Source organism: Mytilus californianus, unplaced genomic scaffold (assembly GCF_021869535.1).
Source record: "Mytilus californianus isolate M0D057914Y unplaced genomic scaffold, xbMytCali1.0.p SCAF_5, whole genome shotgun sequence".
Taxonomy (NCBI): domain Eukaryota; kingdom Metazoa; phylum Mollusca; class Bivalvia; order Mytilida; family Mytilidae; genus Mytilus; species Mytilus californianus.
Window position 1 is genome coordinate 79,134,041 of NW_026262701.1, and position 12,921 is coordinate 79,146,961.

The 12,921-nt window shown below is 34.4% G+C and overlaps 1 protein-coding gene across 4 annotated transcripts in view; it reads left to right on the top strand.

Annotated features, from left to right (window-relative positions):
• The window catches only part of LOC127701473 (zinc finger protein 507-like), a 323,989-nt gene that overhangs the window by 14,679 nt on the left and 296,389 nt on the right, over positions 1–12,921 (top strand). The gene's annotated exons all lie outside the window — the stretch shown is intronic.

Sequence of the window (12,921 nt, forward strand, 5' to 3'; positions counted from 1 at the left end):
GACAATATAATGTAATGGCGGAATTGCATGAAGTGATTATAAATATCTATTATTCCACATTTTTATACGACTGCAAAAAAAATTTTGTGGTCGTATATTGGTATGACGTTGGCGTCGTCGTCGTCGTCGTCGTCGTCGTCGTCGTCCGGCGTCGTCGTCCGAATACGCATTAGTTTTCGCACTCTAACTTTAGTTTAAGTGAATGGATCTCTATGAAATTTTACCATAAGGTTCAATACAACAAAAGGAAGGTGGGGATTGATTTTGGGGGTTATGGTACCAACAGTTAAGGAATTAGGGGCCAAAAAGGGGCCAAAAATAAGCATTTTCTAGTTTCCAGACAATAACTGTGGAACAGTGTATGGATCTCTCTGAAATTGTACTACAAGTTTCCATACCACAAAGGGATGGTTAGGATTTGCTTTGGGGGGTTATGGCTCAAACCGTTTAAGAATTAGGGGCAAAAAAGGGGGAAAAACAAGGTTGTCCTGGTTAATGGACAAATACTTTAGTACAAAACATAATTTAAAGCAGTGTAAGGGAGATAAATCAAATACATCATTGAAATTATCTCCCTTGCACTGCTTTTAAATTATGTATAAAGTAATGGTTAATGAACAATTAAGATAATTTAAAACAGTGTAAGGGAGGTAATCCAAATACAACGTTTTGGTTACTTCCCTTACACTGCTTTTAAATTATGTTTAAAGAAATGCATATTTATAAAGGAAGACCAGTAAAAATATCTGCAAATGTTGCATCTTTTTTTTTTACAAAAAAATCCATATGAAAGATTTGACACTATATTTTTAATTCTATTATAAAATAGATTAAGTTAGCACTATGGTAAATTTAAATGGGTAATTATGGTTTGGGGGGAAAAAAGGGGGGGGGGGGGGGTAAAAAGAAATTGTGGGGGGTCAATTTTTTCTCATTTCAGATTTCAGAAATTAAAAAGAATTATTCTTCAAATATTATTTTTTTTTCAAATTTCAAATATTGAAAAATTTCAAGAAGTAATCTTTAATTGCACAGTATGGCGCATTAGATTTGTAAAATCTTTGACCACATTTATTTATTTGTTATGCCGAATCTAACCGTGTATTTAGATTTTTAATTTTGGATCCAGTTTTCAAATTGGTCTACATTAAGGTCCAAAGGGTCCAAAATTAAACTTTGTTTGATTTTAACAAAAATTGAATATATGGGGTTCTTTGATATGCTGAATCTAAACATGTATTTAGATTTTTGATTTTTGGCCCAGTTTTCAAGTTGGTCCAAATTGGGGTCCAAAATTAAACTTTGTTTGATTTCAACAAAAATTGAATATATGGGGTTCTTTGATATGCTGAATCTAACCATGTATTTCGATTTTTTATTTGTGGACCCCGTTTTTCAAATTGGTTCATATTGAGGTCAAAAGGGTCCAAAATTAAACTTTGTTTGATTTCATCAAAAATTTAATTATTGGGGTTCTTTGATATGCCAAATCTAACCGTGTATTTAGATTTTTAATTTTGGGTCCCGTTTTTTAAATTGGTCTACATTAAGGTCCAAAGGGTCCAAAATTAAACTTAGTTTGATTTTAACAAAAATTGAATTTTTGGGGTTCTTTGATATGCTGAATCTTAACATGTGTTTAGATTTTTGATTATGGGCCCAGTTTTCAAGTTGGTCCAAGTTGGGGTCCAAAATTAAACTTTGTTTGATTTCAACAAAAATTGAATATATGGGGTTCTTTGATATGCTGAATCTAAACATGTTTTTAGATTTTTGGCCCAGTTTTCAAGTTGGTCCAAATTGGGGTCCAAAATTAAACTTTGTTTGATTTCAACAAAAATTGAATATATGGGGTTCTTTGATATGCTGAATCTTACCATGTATTTAGATTTTTTATTTGTGGGCCCGCTATCAAATTGGTTCATATTGAGGTCAAAAGGGTCCAAAATTAAACTTTGTTTGATTTCATCAAAAATTGAATTATTGGGGTTCTTTGATATGCCAAATCTAACCTTGTTTTTAGATTTTTAATTTTGGGTCCCGTTTTTTAAATTGTCTACATTAAGGTCCAAAGGGTCCAAAATTAAACTTAGTTTGATTTTAACAAAAATTGAATTCTTGGGGTACTTTGATATGCTGAATCTAAACATGTGTTCAGATTTTTGATTATGGGACCAGTTTTCAAGTTTGTCCAAGTTGGGGTCCAAAATTAAACTTTGTTTGATTTCAACAAAAATTGAATATATGGGGTTCTTTGATATGCTGAATCTAACCATGTATTTTGATTTTGGACATTGGACCATAATAGGTAAATTAAAAAAATTGAAGTTCTTAGACCACATTCTTTCTGTGTCAGAAACCTATGCTGTGTCAAATATTTAATCACAATCCAAATTCAGTGCTGTATCAAGCTTGAATGTTGTGTCCATACTTGCCCCAACTGTTCAGGGTTCGACCTCTGCGGTCGTATCAAGCTGCGCCCAGCGAAGCATTTTATTAAGAAATATATATTGGTGACATAATATTTTAAAAACGTTTTCCTAGGTTTCTTCCTTGAGGCATAGATGTCTTGAAAAAGATCACTTTGAATGGGATTTAAGCAATGCAATCTTTTTCGGTATAACTTCTTTTATTTGCTAAATAGAAGGAAAAAAAAAACACGAAATGCCTGTATTTGAAGATGTATAAGATCACATTGATCTGGAAAATTATTGCACATGGCGTATACAGTTAAAAATTGTGGCTCCTATTACCAAATAAGTCTGAATTTAGTAGATCTGGTTTGTTTTAGTTTTTGTTTATATGTATCTGTAACCGTTTTGTATTTAGTGCTATTTTTTTATATTTGCTTGTATTTTGTTTGTCTTATTAGTCTTGTTATGAAATCTTACAAAGAACTATTCTGAAGAATCTGAACTGAATTATTTGATCTGGCTTATTTCAAATGTATTTCAAAGTAATGAACTTTTTTTGTTTACAATTTTTTGTTGTCCTATGAGTAAGTTAGAAAGCAATCTAAAAAATAGAAGAGCTACATTTATAAAATAGATTTTTTATAATGTTTACTATTAGGCAAAAAAAAAAAACCAACCTGTTTCCTGCCTCCTGGCAGAAAAAATAGGGTAGGTAGGTAAATAATTTTTGACAAATATTTTACATAGACTATACAGGCTATAAATTATCTGGAGCTCTTTACGACTAAAATAGTAAGTTTTACTGAAATGTTCATGACTTACAAGTATTTTTACTCATAAACTTTTTTTGTGAAATGAGTAGCTGGACTTTAAAAATGCTCAGAGAAAAATGTTACGACTTAACTGTGTTAACCCAAATAATTAAAAAAAAAATTGTTACTGGTAGGCAGGAAAATTTAGGGAAGGTAGAGGAAACAGAATTTTTTGTTGGCCTTGTTGAAATTAAAGTTGTCTCAAGTATGAAAATGCAATAGATTTCTTTTGAGGATTTTTAATTAGATATTTTTCATTAACATATCCAAGCTTTGTTTAAAAAGTTTTCTCTAACAACATCAGTTAGTAGGTAATTTTTTTCAGAGACAAGTGTAGACCTGCCAACTATCCTGATTTATGGGGATATCCCCAGAGGCAGATTTAGGGTGGCAGGGTATTTAAGAAAATACATACTCTTTCAAACAATATAGTAGTAGATTAAAAAACACTTATGACAATAAAAGAAAAGCATAAGTTCCTCTTGTGCTTAAAATCCCCCATGGAGATTTTGAAAAGTTGGCAGGTATGCAAGTGCCTGTGTCATTTCTAGAAGTTTATCCTGCCAGTCACTTTTGTATCTTACATATATACATGTATATTTTTTGGCTTTCTAGCATCATGCACAGTTACAACATGTAAATATGTATGTGTTAATACATTTGTATTATGTTCTTTTATTTTTGTATCAGACAATGATATTTTTTGATTGGAAACATTTTCCATAAAATCTTTGGTATTACGTTCACAAGATTTTCTCTGTTCTCAATGACAACTACGTTCTCTTTAAAGAGATTGTTATTATTTGTTATATTAAAAAAATATCACATTATAATATTGTATTGTAGGGTAAAAAATGATGGGCATTACGTTTGTAAATTTACAACACAAGTTCCTATTCACAATTCAAAGTAAAGTATTATTTTACGTTGACAGTTTACCTTATTTTAAGTTAAAAAAATCTTTGATTTTAAATTATTATTTAGGTGTCTGACTCTAGGCTTAGGAAAATATGTAATATTAAAAAGCATATTGAATATTTGACAACACTATGATATCATATACATGTGTAAGGTGCATAGATCAATATTCTACTGAAATATACTTATTTAATGCTGAAACAGCATCTGTCAAAGTTTCTTTATTAATTTTTTGTTGACATCATGGTCTTTTTAGTGATCATGTGATCAATTGTGGTACAAAGTCCATAAATGAAAAATCTGGATTTACATTTGTAACATTGTATCGTAATATTATGCATTTAAAAATAACAAGAGGTATAATAATAATAATAATAATGATGTAATCTTTTTTTTTTTAAATGGATAAACACTGTTCATTACAACAAACAAATCTTCCATGAGGCCCTCAAGTAAGGGAATATTGTGACTTTCATTTGAAAATCTCTAGTTTTCGAAATTTGACTTAGTATGGTTAATTTTTTTTAGATTTAGTCTTTTTAAAAAGTTTTAATTACAAAGTTTTGATATATCCTTCGGTATATGTCATACTAAGATGAAGAATGCATTTATACATATTGATAAACAAAGATTTTTTTTGTTGAATAGTTGAATCTGATATTAGGTTAGGTATATATTCTACCATTATAGTAGAATAAAATAGATTTATTTTTCTAAACAAATTATAAATTTTGTTTTTTTTCTAACATTTAAAGTAGATATTCATACTACACAATTCTAAAAAAATCCATGGGGTAAGATGTTTTTTCTTTTGACTCTTAAGATTTTCATAGAGGTTATATAGGAAGAAATAGGATCTGATTGTTATTTCTGCAATGGTGTATTTATTGTCCTATAGTCATAGCCATGTGTTTGTTAAAGTTTAATAGTATTAAAGTATGTTTCGTGTTTCATGTGTATTTTATTATGTGATGATCTTTTAGGTCACACTTTCTGCACATTAAGAACCCTTGTAACAACTCTTTGAGGGATCCATAGGTGGCCTGTTGCAAGGCAAAATTTCTGGCTCTATTCAATATACCCTCATTTTCAAGTGATTTATTTGTTCTCGTCCTGAGCATGCATAAAATATTTTCACTGGACATTAAGCAACCAACAATCAATCAATCATTAGGTCACGTTGTGTGCATTGTCTTGTAATACACCTTATCGCTACTAGTATTTGTCTGCCCTTTCTGGACATCACACAGGTTCCCGTAAAATTTTGACGTCATAATACAAAATATCTGACGCCACAATGGAAAAGTGATTGTTGTATGACGTCAATAGTTCAAGCGGGACAGATTCTTGGGTCAGCTGGGAATAGCGATAAGGTGTATTGTTTATGTGAAGTCTGTGTCAAACTTCATACACATATTTATAAGTTTTTCAAGGAACTACTTGGCCAGTCTCTGTTCAACAATCTTAATTTCTTAAAGACTGAGTAATTTTATTGTTTATTTACCAAACTGAAAATACAGTTACTCCATTGGTAAAATATCCATTGTTAACCAATCCCAATGGATTGTGTGTATGCTTTTAAAACAAGAACCACCAAAAAATGGTGGAAAGTACAATTGACCATATCAACCTTCAACACCAGACCCCTCCAAAACAGACATACAAACAAACAAAGACTGACAATAACACAATCAACACATGTCCAGATAGCCGCACTAGGTACAGGCACAAAATGTGGTTAGGTCAAACCAGTAATCAACACATGTCCTGATAGCCGCACTAGGTACAGGCACAAAATGTGGTTAGGTCAAACCAGTAATCAACACATGTCCAGATAGCCGCACTAGGTACAGGCACAAAATGTGGTTAGGTCAAACCAGTTTTATGTGTACACAACTCTCCCTTTGCCTATCCAAACCACACTTTATAAAACTAATCACAACAAGAAATGATTGTAACAGGATGCTGTTACGAAGTCTCCCAAACGAAGCTCCCATAATTCGTAATTCCCAGGGTCGCCTGACATTGGGCAACGTCCAGTGAAAATTGGTTTGGTCCAGTAAAGTTATATGCATTAGTGATGCCTGGGGACTAACCTTGTATATCATTCAAATCATCTTGGCATGACAAACCAGAATATATATGGTTTAGGGGTGGGGATCTCGACCATTTACAAGATACTAGAACATTGGGGGTGGGGAGGAACCCCTGGGGACTGGCCCTATACGTCATTCAAATGTTCAGTACATGACGAACAGGAATATATATGGTTTAGGGGTGGGGATCTCAACCATTTACAAGATATTAGAACATTGGGGGTGGGGGGAACCCCTGGGGACTGACCGAATACGTCATTCAAATGTTCGAGACATGACAAATAGGAATATATATGGTTTAGGGGTGGGGATCTCAACCATTTACAAGATATTAGAACTTTCTCAAATGGCAGGGGGTCAGGATGACCCCTGGGGACTAACCCTGTATATCATTCAAACCATCTTCACATGACAAACCAGAATATATATGGTTTAGGGGTGGGGATCTTGACCACTTAGAAGATATTAGAACTTTCTAAAATGGCAGGGGGTGGGGTGACCCCTAGGGACTAACCCTGTATTTCATTTGATGTGCTTTATCATGACAAACCAGAATATATATGGTTTAGGGGTGGGGATCTCGACCATTTACAAGATATTAGAACTTTTTCAAATGGCAGGGGGTCGGGATGACCCCTGGGGACTAACCCTGTGTATCATTCAAACCATCTCAGCATGACAAACCAGAATATATATGGTTTAGGGGTGGGGATCTTGACCACTTACAAGATATTAGAACTTTCTCAAATGGCAGGGGGTCAGGATGACCCCTGGGGACTAACCCTGTATATCATTCAAACCATCTTAGCATGACAAACCAGAATATATATGGTTTAGGGGTGGGGATCTTGACCACTTACAAGATATTAGAACTTTCTTAAATGGCAGGGGGTGGGGGGTGACCCCTGGGGACTAACCCTGTATAACATTTGATGTGCTTTAACATGACAAAACAGAAGATATATGGTTTAGGGGTGGGGATCTCGACCATTTACAAGATATTAGAACTTTCTTAAATGGCAGGGGGTCAGGATGACCCCTGGGGACTAACCCTGTATATCATTCAAACCATCTTAGCATGACAAACCAGAATATATATGGTTTAGGGGTGGGGATCTTGACCACTTACAAGATATTAGAACTTTCTTAAATGGCAGGGGGTGGGGGTGACCCCTGGGGACTAACCCTGTATTTCATTTGATGTGCTTTATCATGACAAACCAGAATATATATGGTTTAGGGGTGGGGATCTCGACCATTTACAAGATATTAGAACTTTCTCAAATGGCAGGGGGTCGGGATGACCCCTGGGGACTAACCCTGTAAATCATTCAAACCATCTTAGCATGAAAAACCAGAATATATATGGTTTAGGGGTGGGGATCTTGACCACTTACAAGATATTAGAACTTTCTTAAATGGCAGGGGATGGGGGTGACCCCTGGGGACTAACCCTGTATTTCATTTGATGTGCTTTATCATGACAAACCAGAATATATATGGTTTAGGGGTGGGGATCTCGACCATTTACAAGATAGAACTTTCTCAAATGGCAGGGGGTCGGGATGACCCCTGGGGACTAACCCTGTATATCATTCAAACCATCTTAGCATGACAAACCAGAATATATATGGTTTAGGGGTGGGGATCTTGACCACTTACAAGATATTAGAACTTTCTTAAATGGCAGGGGGTGGGGGTGACCCCTGGGGACTAACCCTGTATTTCATTTGATGTGCTTTATCATGACAAACCAGAATATATATGGTTGAGGGGTGGGGATCTCGACCATTTACAAGATATTAGAACTTTCTTAAATGGCAGGGGGTCGGGATGACCCCTGGGGACTAACCCTGTATATCATTCAAACCATCTTAGCATGACAAACCAGAATATATATGGTTTAGGGGTGGGGATCTTGACCACTTACAAGGTATTAGAACTTTCTTAAATGGCAGGGGGTGGGGGTGACCCCTGGGGACTAACCCTGTATTTCATTTAATGGGCTTTATCATTTAGAACATTTTCAATTAAAAAGATTGTGTCTATCACAAACGGTTTTTAATTTATAATCATTTGAAAATTTTAAAAAATAAAATCCCATAGGGTTCTATAGTAAAACCCTCTTTTCTTTTTGCCCCTCAAAGTACCCCTTTATAAACCCCATTGCACAAACAAAACCCTGATTGCACCACTAGACATGTTAGTCTAACATATTGTGAAACCATAAGTTAATCTGACTAGCGGTTTTGGAGAACGGGTGCGGACAAGTTCAAATTTAAAAGCGGCGGAAGAAGAAGAAGAAGAAGAAGAATAATAATAATAATAATAAGAACTGAGCAAAAACAATAAGTCTTCCCAAACTTCGTTTGGGAGACTTAATAAAACACATGTGCAGTGCAGCTACAAGTATCATGAATGCCTTTGAAGAGCTTTTATTTATTAACTTCCACCAGGAACATTCAAAGGAAAAAGTTTTTAAATCCACAATTTATCAATACAGCAAATTATCATTTCAGTTTGATGGTGTTTCAGCCTAATTTTCAATCAATTTTGATGTGATTTAAAAAAATCTGAAGGGCTGACTACCGGCTGAGTTCCACTCAAAATCATTATCACAACAAAAGAGTAGCTCTCATGTCAGTCACAAGTCAACACATAACATGACTCATTTTCATTGCAGACTGTCTATTAAAATGCAACTGTTACATCAATGTCTTATCTTAATCTTATTTAATACATCAAATCCCAGTAAAGTAGCAACCAATGAAATTCTGCCTTCAAATTGTTGAAGGTGTGTTTCATTAGGTCAAAATCATTAAATCCTGAAAAAGTCTTGAAATCAAAAGTTAAATCTGAGAACTGTCAGTTTCTTGTTGAAAAAGTGTGGACACAAGTCTGTATTTCAAATTAGATTGAAACTATAAATAACTGTGGATCACCCCTGTAACAGTATGTCTTAGACTATCTCCATTACATAATTGTCAGAACATGCACAGACTGCCTATACAACATTGACCTTCTCTTATGCCAATGCCAACATTCATATTACCACTAAACCATAAACATGGATTGTCATCCTTTCATTACAACCACAAAAAAAAAAACCCAGATCCTGAATATAAGAGGCCATTAAATAGTTTTCTTGGTAGTTCTCTTAAATCCATACTTTTAAAAAATTTTGTCCTGCATTTTTTTTTAGTTGTAATCTCTGTCCTGCCTTTTTATTTTTCAATTCGGTCCTGCCTTTTTTTTTTTTTAAGTTTATCCTGACTTTATTTTACCTAAATTGTCATCCTGACTTTTTTTTTGCCAGTGTCTCATCCTGCCTTTTTTTTTACTCAAAACTCCTGTCCTGCCTATTTGTTTCAAATTTCATCCTAGCCCCCCATAAAAATCAAATGGTAGCTCCCTTATACACTGAGAATCCTCACCTTATTCCTAAGTATAGTAAAGAATTATTCTAGAATGTTCTATTATGTTTAAAAACAATGACAATCTAACATCACTCGACTTACACAGGGAAATAAAGGCGGTCTCAATGACATCCCTTACAGCAATAAACAGCTTTCAATTTTAACATTCATGTCAAATCATGGGATCTGCCAAACAATAATTATTTGTTACATTACTGTCACATGTGAATGGTCTCCCTTGCACCAATATTAACACAAATGATCTCCCTCTCACAATATAGACAAGTACCACTTCCAGTCACCCTAAAGACATGGGAACTGTGTTTGATGCCATTCTATCAACTCATATGATTTCTATTAAATCAATGTCACAACAAATGGACTGTCTTTCTAATATTACTATCACAACACATGAACTGTGTACCTTACATCACTGACTGTCACAACACATGTACTGTGTACCTTACATCACTGACTGTCACAACACATGTACTGTGTACCTTACATCACTGACTGTGACAACACATGTACTGTGTACCTTACATCACTGACTGTGACAACACATGTACTGTGTACCTTACATCACTGACTGTCACAACACATGTACTGTGTACCTTACATCACTGACTGTGACAACACATGTACTGTGTACCTTACATCACTGACTGTGACAACACATGTACTGTGTACCTTACATCACTGACTGTCACAACACATGTACTGTGTACCTTACATCACTGACTGTGACAACACATGTACTGTGTACCTTACATCACTGACTGTCACAACACATGTACTGTGTACCTTACATCACTGACTGTCACAACACAAGTGCTGTGTACCTTACATCACTGACTGTCACAACACATGTACTGTGTACCTTACATCACTGACTGTCACAACACATGTACTGTGTACCTTACATCACTGACTGTCACAACACATGTACTGTGTACCTTACATCACTGACTGTCACAACACAAGTGCTGTGTACCTTACATCACTGACTGTCACAACACATGTACTGTGTACCTTACATCACTGACTGTCACAACACATGTACTGTGTACCTAACATCACTGACTGTCACAACACATGTGCTGTGTACCTTACATCACTGACTGTCACAACACATGTACTGTGTACCTTACATCACTGACTGTCACAACAAATGTTCTGTGTACCTTGCATCACTGACTGTCACAACACATGTACTGTACCTCACATCACTGACCTTCACAACACATGTACTGTGTACCTTACATAACTGACTGTCACAACAAATGTACTGTGTACCTTACATCACTGACTGTCACAACACATGAACTGTTTTAACTGAAGGTTATGAGAAAAAAAACCTTCATGTAACCTCCCACACAAAAACAAAAGGTGAATGGTTTGTTTCTTAGAAAACCATATAAAAGGTTCTGTCAATCTTGTGATAAAGAAACACCTTTACCTGTATTTGTTTTACTTACAGGGTAAATATATGATAGTTAATGGATGTTTGAACATAACTCATTGAGCTTTACAAAATTTATTCAGTGTGAATTTGTTTAATGTCCAGTGGCAAACATTTCATGCATATTTAGGGAAACCCTTACATGAGGTGTATATTTTTAGTCCCCTACCGACGAAGTTTGAATTTTTTTGTACAAAGGGAGATAACTCATTTTTTAAAAGATATTCTTTGGTACATTGTTTGAGGAATTTTGTGGCAGGTTTATATGTTATTTTGTGTAAACTAATTTTCTGAATGCTGCACACATATATATATATTTTTTTTTTTGTTAAGTGAAATCCTTTAATTAGATAATAATCTATATTTATTAAGGTATATATTTCATTACATTACATTGTGTAGATAAAAGTTGTTGACATTTTATAGATAATTTTATATACAAATCTATATTAGTTTGTGACAAATGAAAGAAAAAAATATTTGGAACTATTAATTATATTTGATTGTAATTTGAAAATAGATATACATTGTATTACTAGCCAGTCAACACTAAGGTTGTGAGTTCGAACCCCGCTCGTGCGGGTGCACTAGACTCCAATCTTAATTGACTAGGATTGTCAGTTTTCCTATTGAAGGTCGGTGGTTTTCTCCGGGCACTCCGGCTTCCTCCATCAATAAAAACTGGCCGCCACGAAATAGCCCAAAAGCGGTGCTTTAAAGTGGCATTAAAACACCAAAAATCAAAAAAATCAAATACATTGTATTACATCATATCTAATTTTAGAGAACTATTAATCATATCTAATGTTAGAGTGTTATAGGTTTTCCACACTTTTTTTCATCATGCTTGAAGATATTGATTGACAATTGGTATATAGTTTTATCATGACAAGTTACAGATCAAGTTCAAATTTTTGTTTCGGTCTGATACTTTTGTGCAGATTTATGGTCCTTGGACCTGAAAAAAATCACTCATATATTCAGTTTTCCACACTGTTTTTAGTCATGCTTGAAGATATTGACTTGATATTTTCTTTTTGTTTACACCATGACAAGTTATAGAACAAGTTAGCATTTTGTTCCAGTATAATAATGAATTTTTACCCGATAGGGGACTATGTATTGCCATGCAATACTTTCAGAATGCTTGTCTTTTTTATTCTGTCATTCCATCTGTCAGTGAGACCTAATGTAGAAAACTTTCAACAAAATTTTCTTGGTTTTTATGAAAGGGATTAATTTTATATTTGTTCATAGCTTGATAATGTTAAGTTGAAGCATGTAAGGCAGCAACCATTTGATTTTCGGGGGGGGGGGGATATGGATTTTTTTCTGAGACAAACTTTTTTTTACATTGAGCCAAAATAACTTGTAATTTTTTCCACAGCCAATCAAAAACAAATAATTTTTTTCACCATCTATTGAAAACAAACTTTTTTTTTTTTGTCATCTCACTACTGCATAGCATCTTTCACATAGACAGCATGGCTCTTGGTGTAGGTTGGGGGACGGATTGGTTTCTGTTGCTGTTTAGGGACCATCTTCAGCTTACCCTTTGGTATGAAGGTGCCATGGCTGTTGATGTAAGAACCATGGATACCCTTTGGTGATATTTTATCCTCATTGGATTGTTGTCTCTTTGACTTAATATTCACCATTTTTTTTTATTTCATCGGTCATGTATAATTTTGCCTTTGTGTTGCTGAATACTGAATAGTTTTAGTTAAACTTCAAACTAACTACATGCATGCAACTTCATATTGAGTATGGTCGAACTCCTAGGTAGATGACTATTGGGTTGCT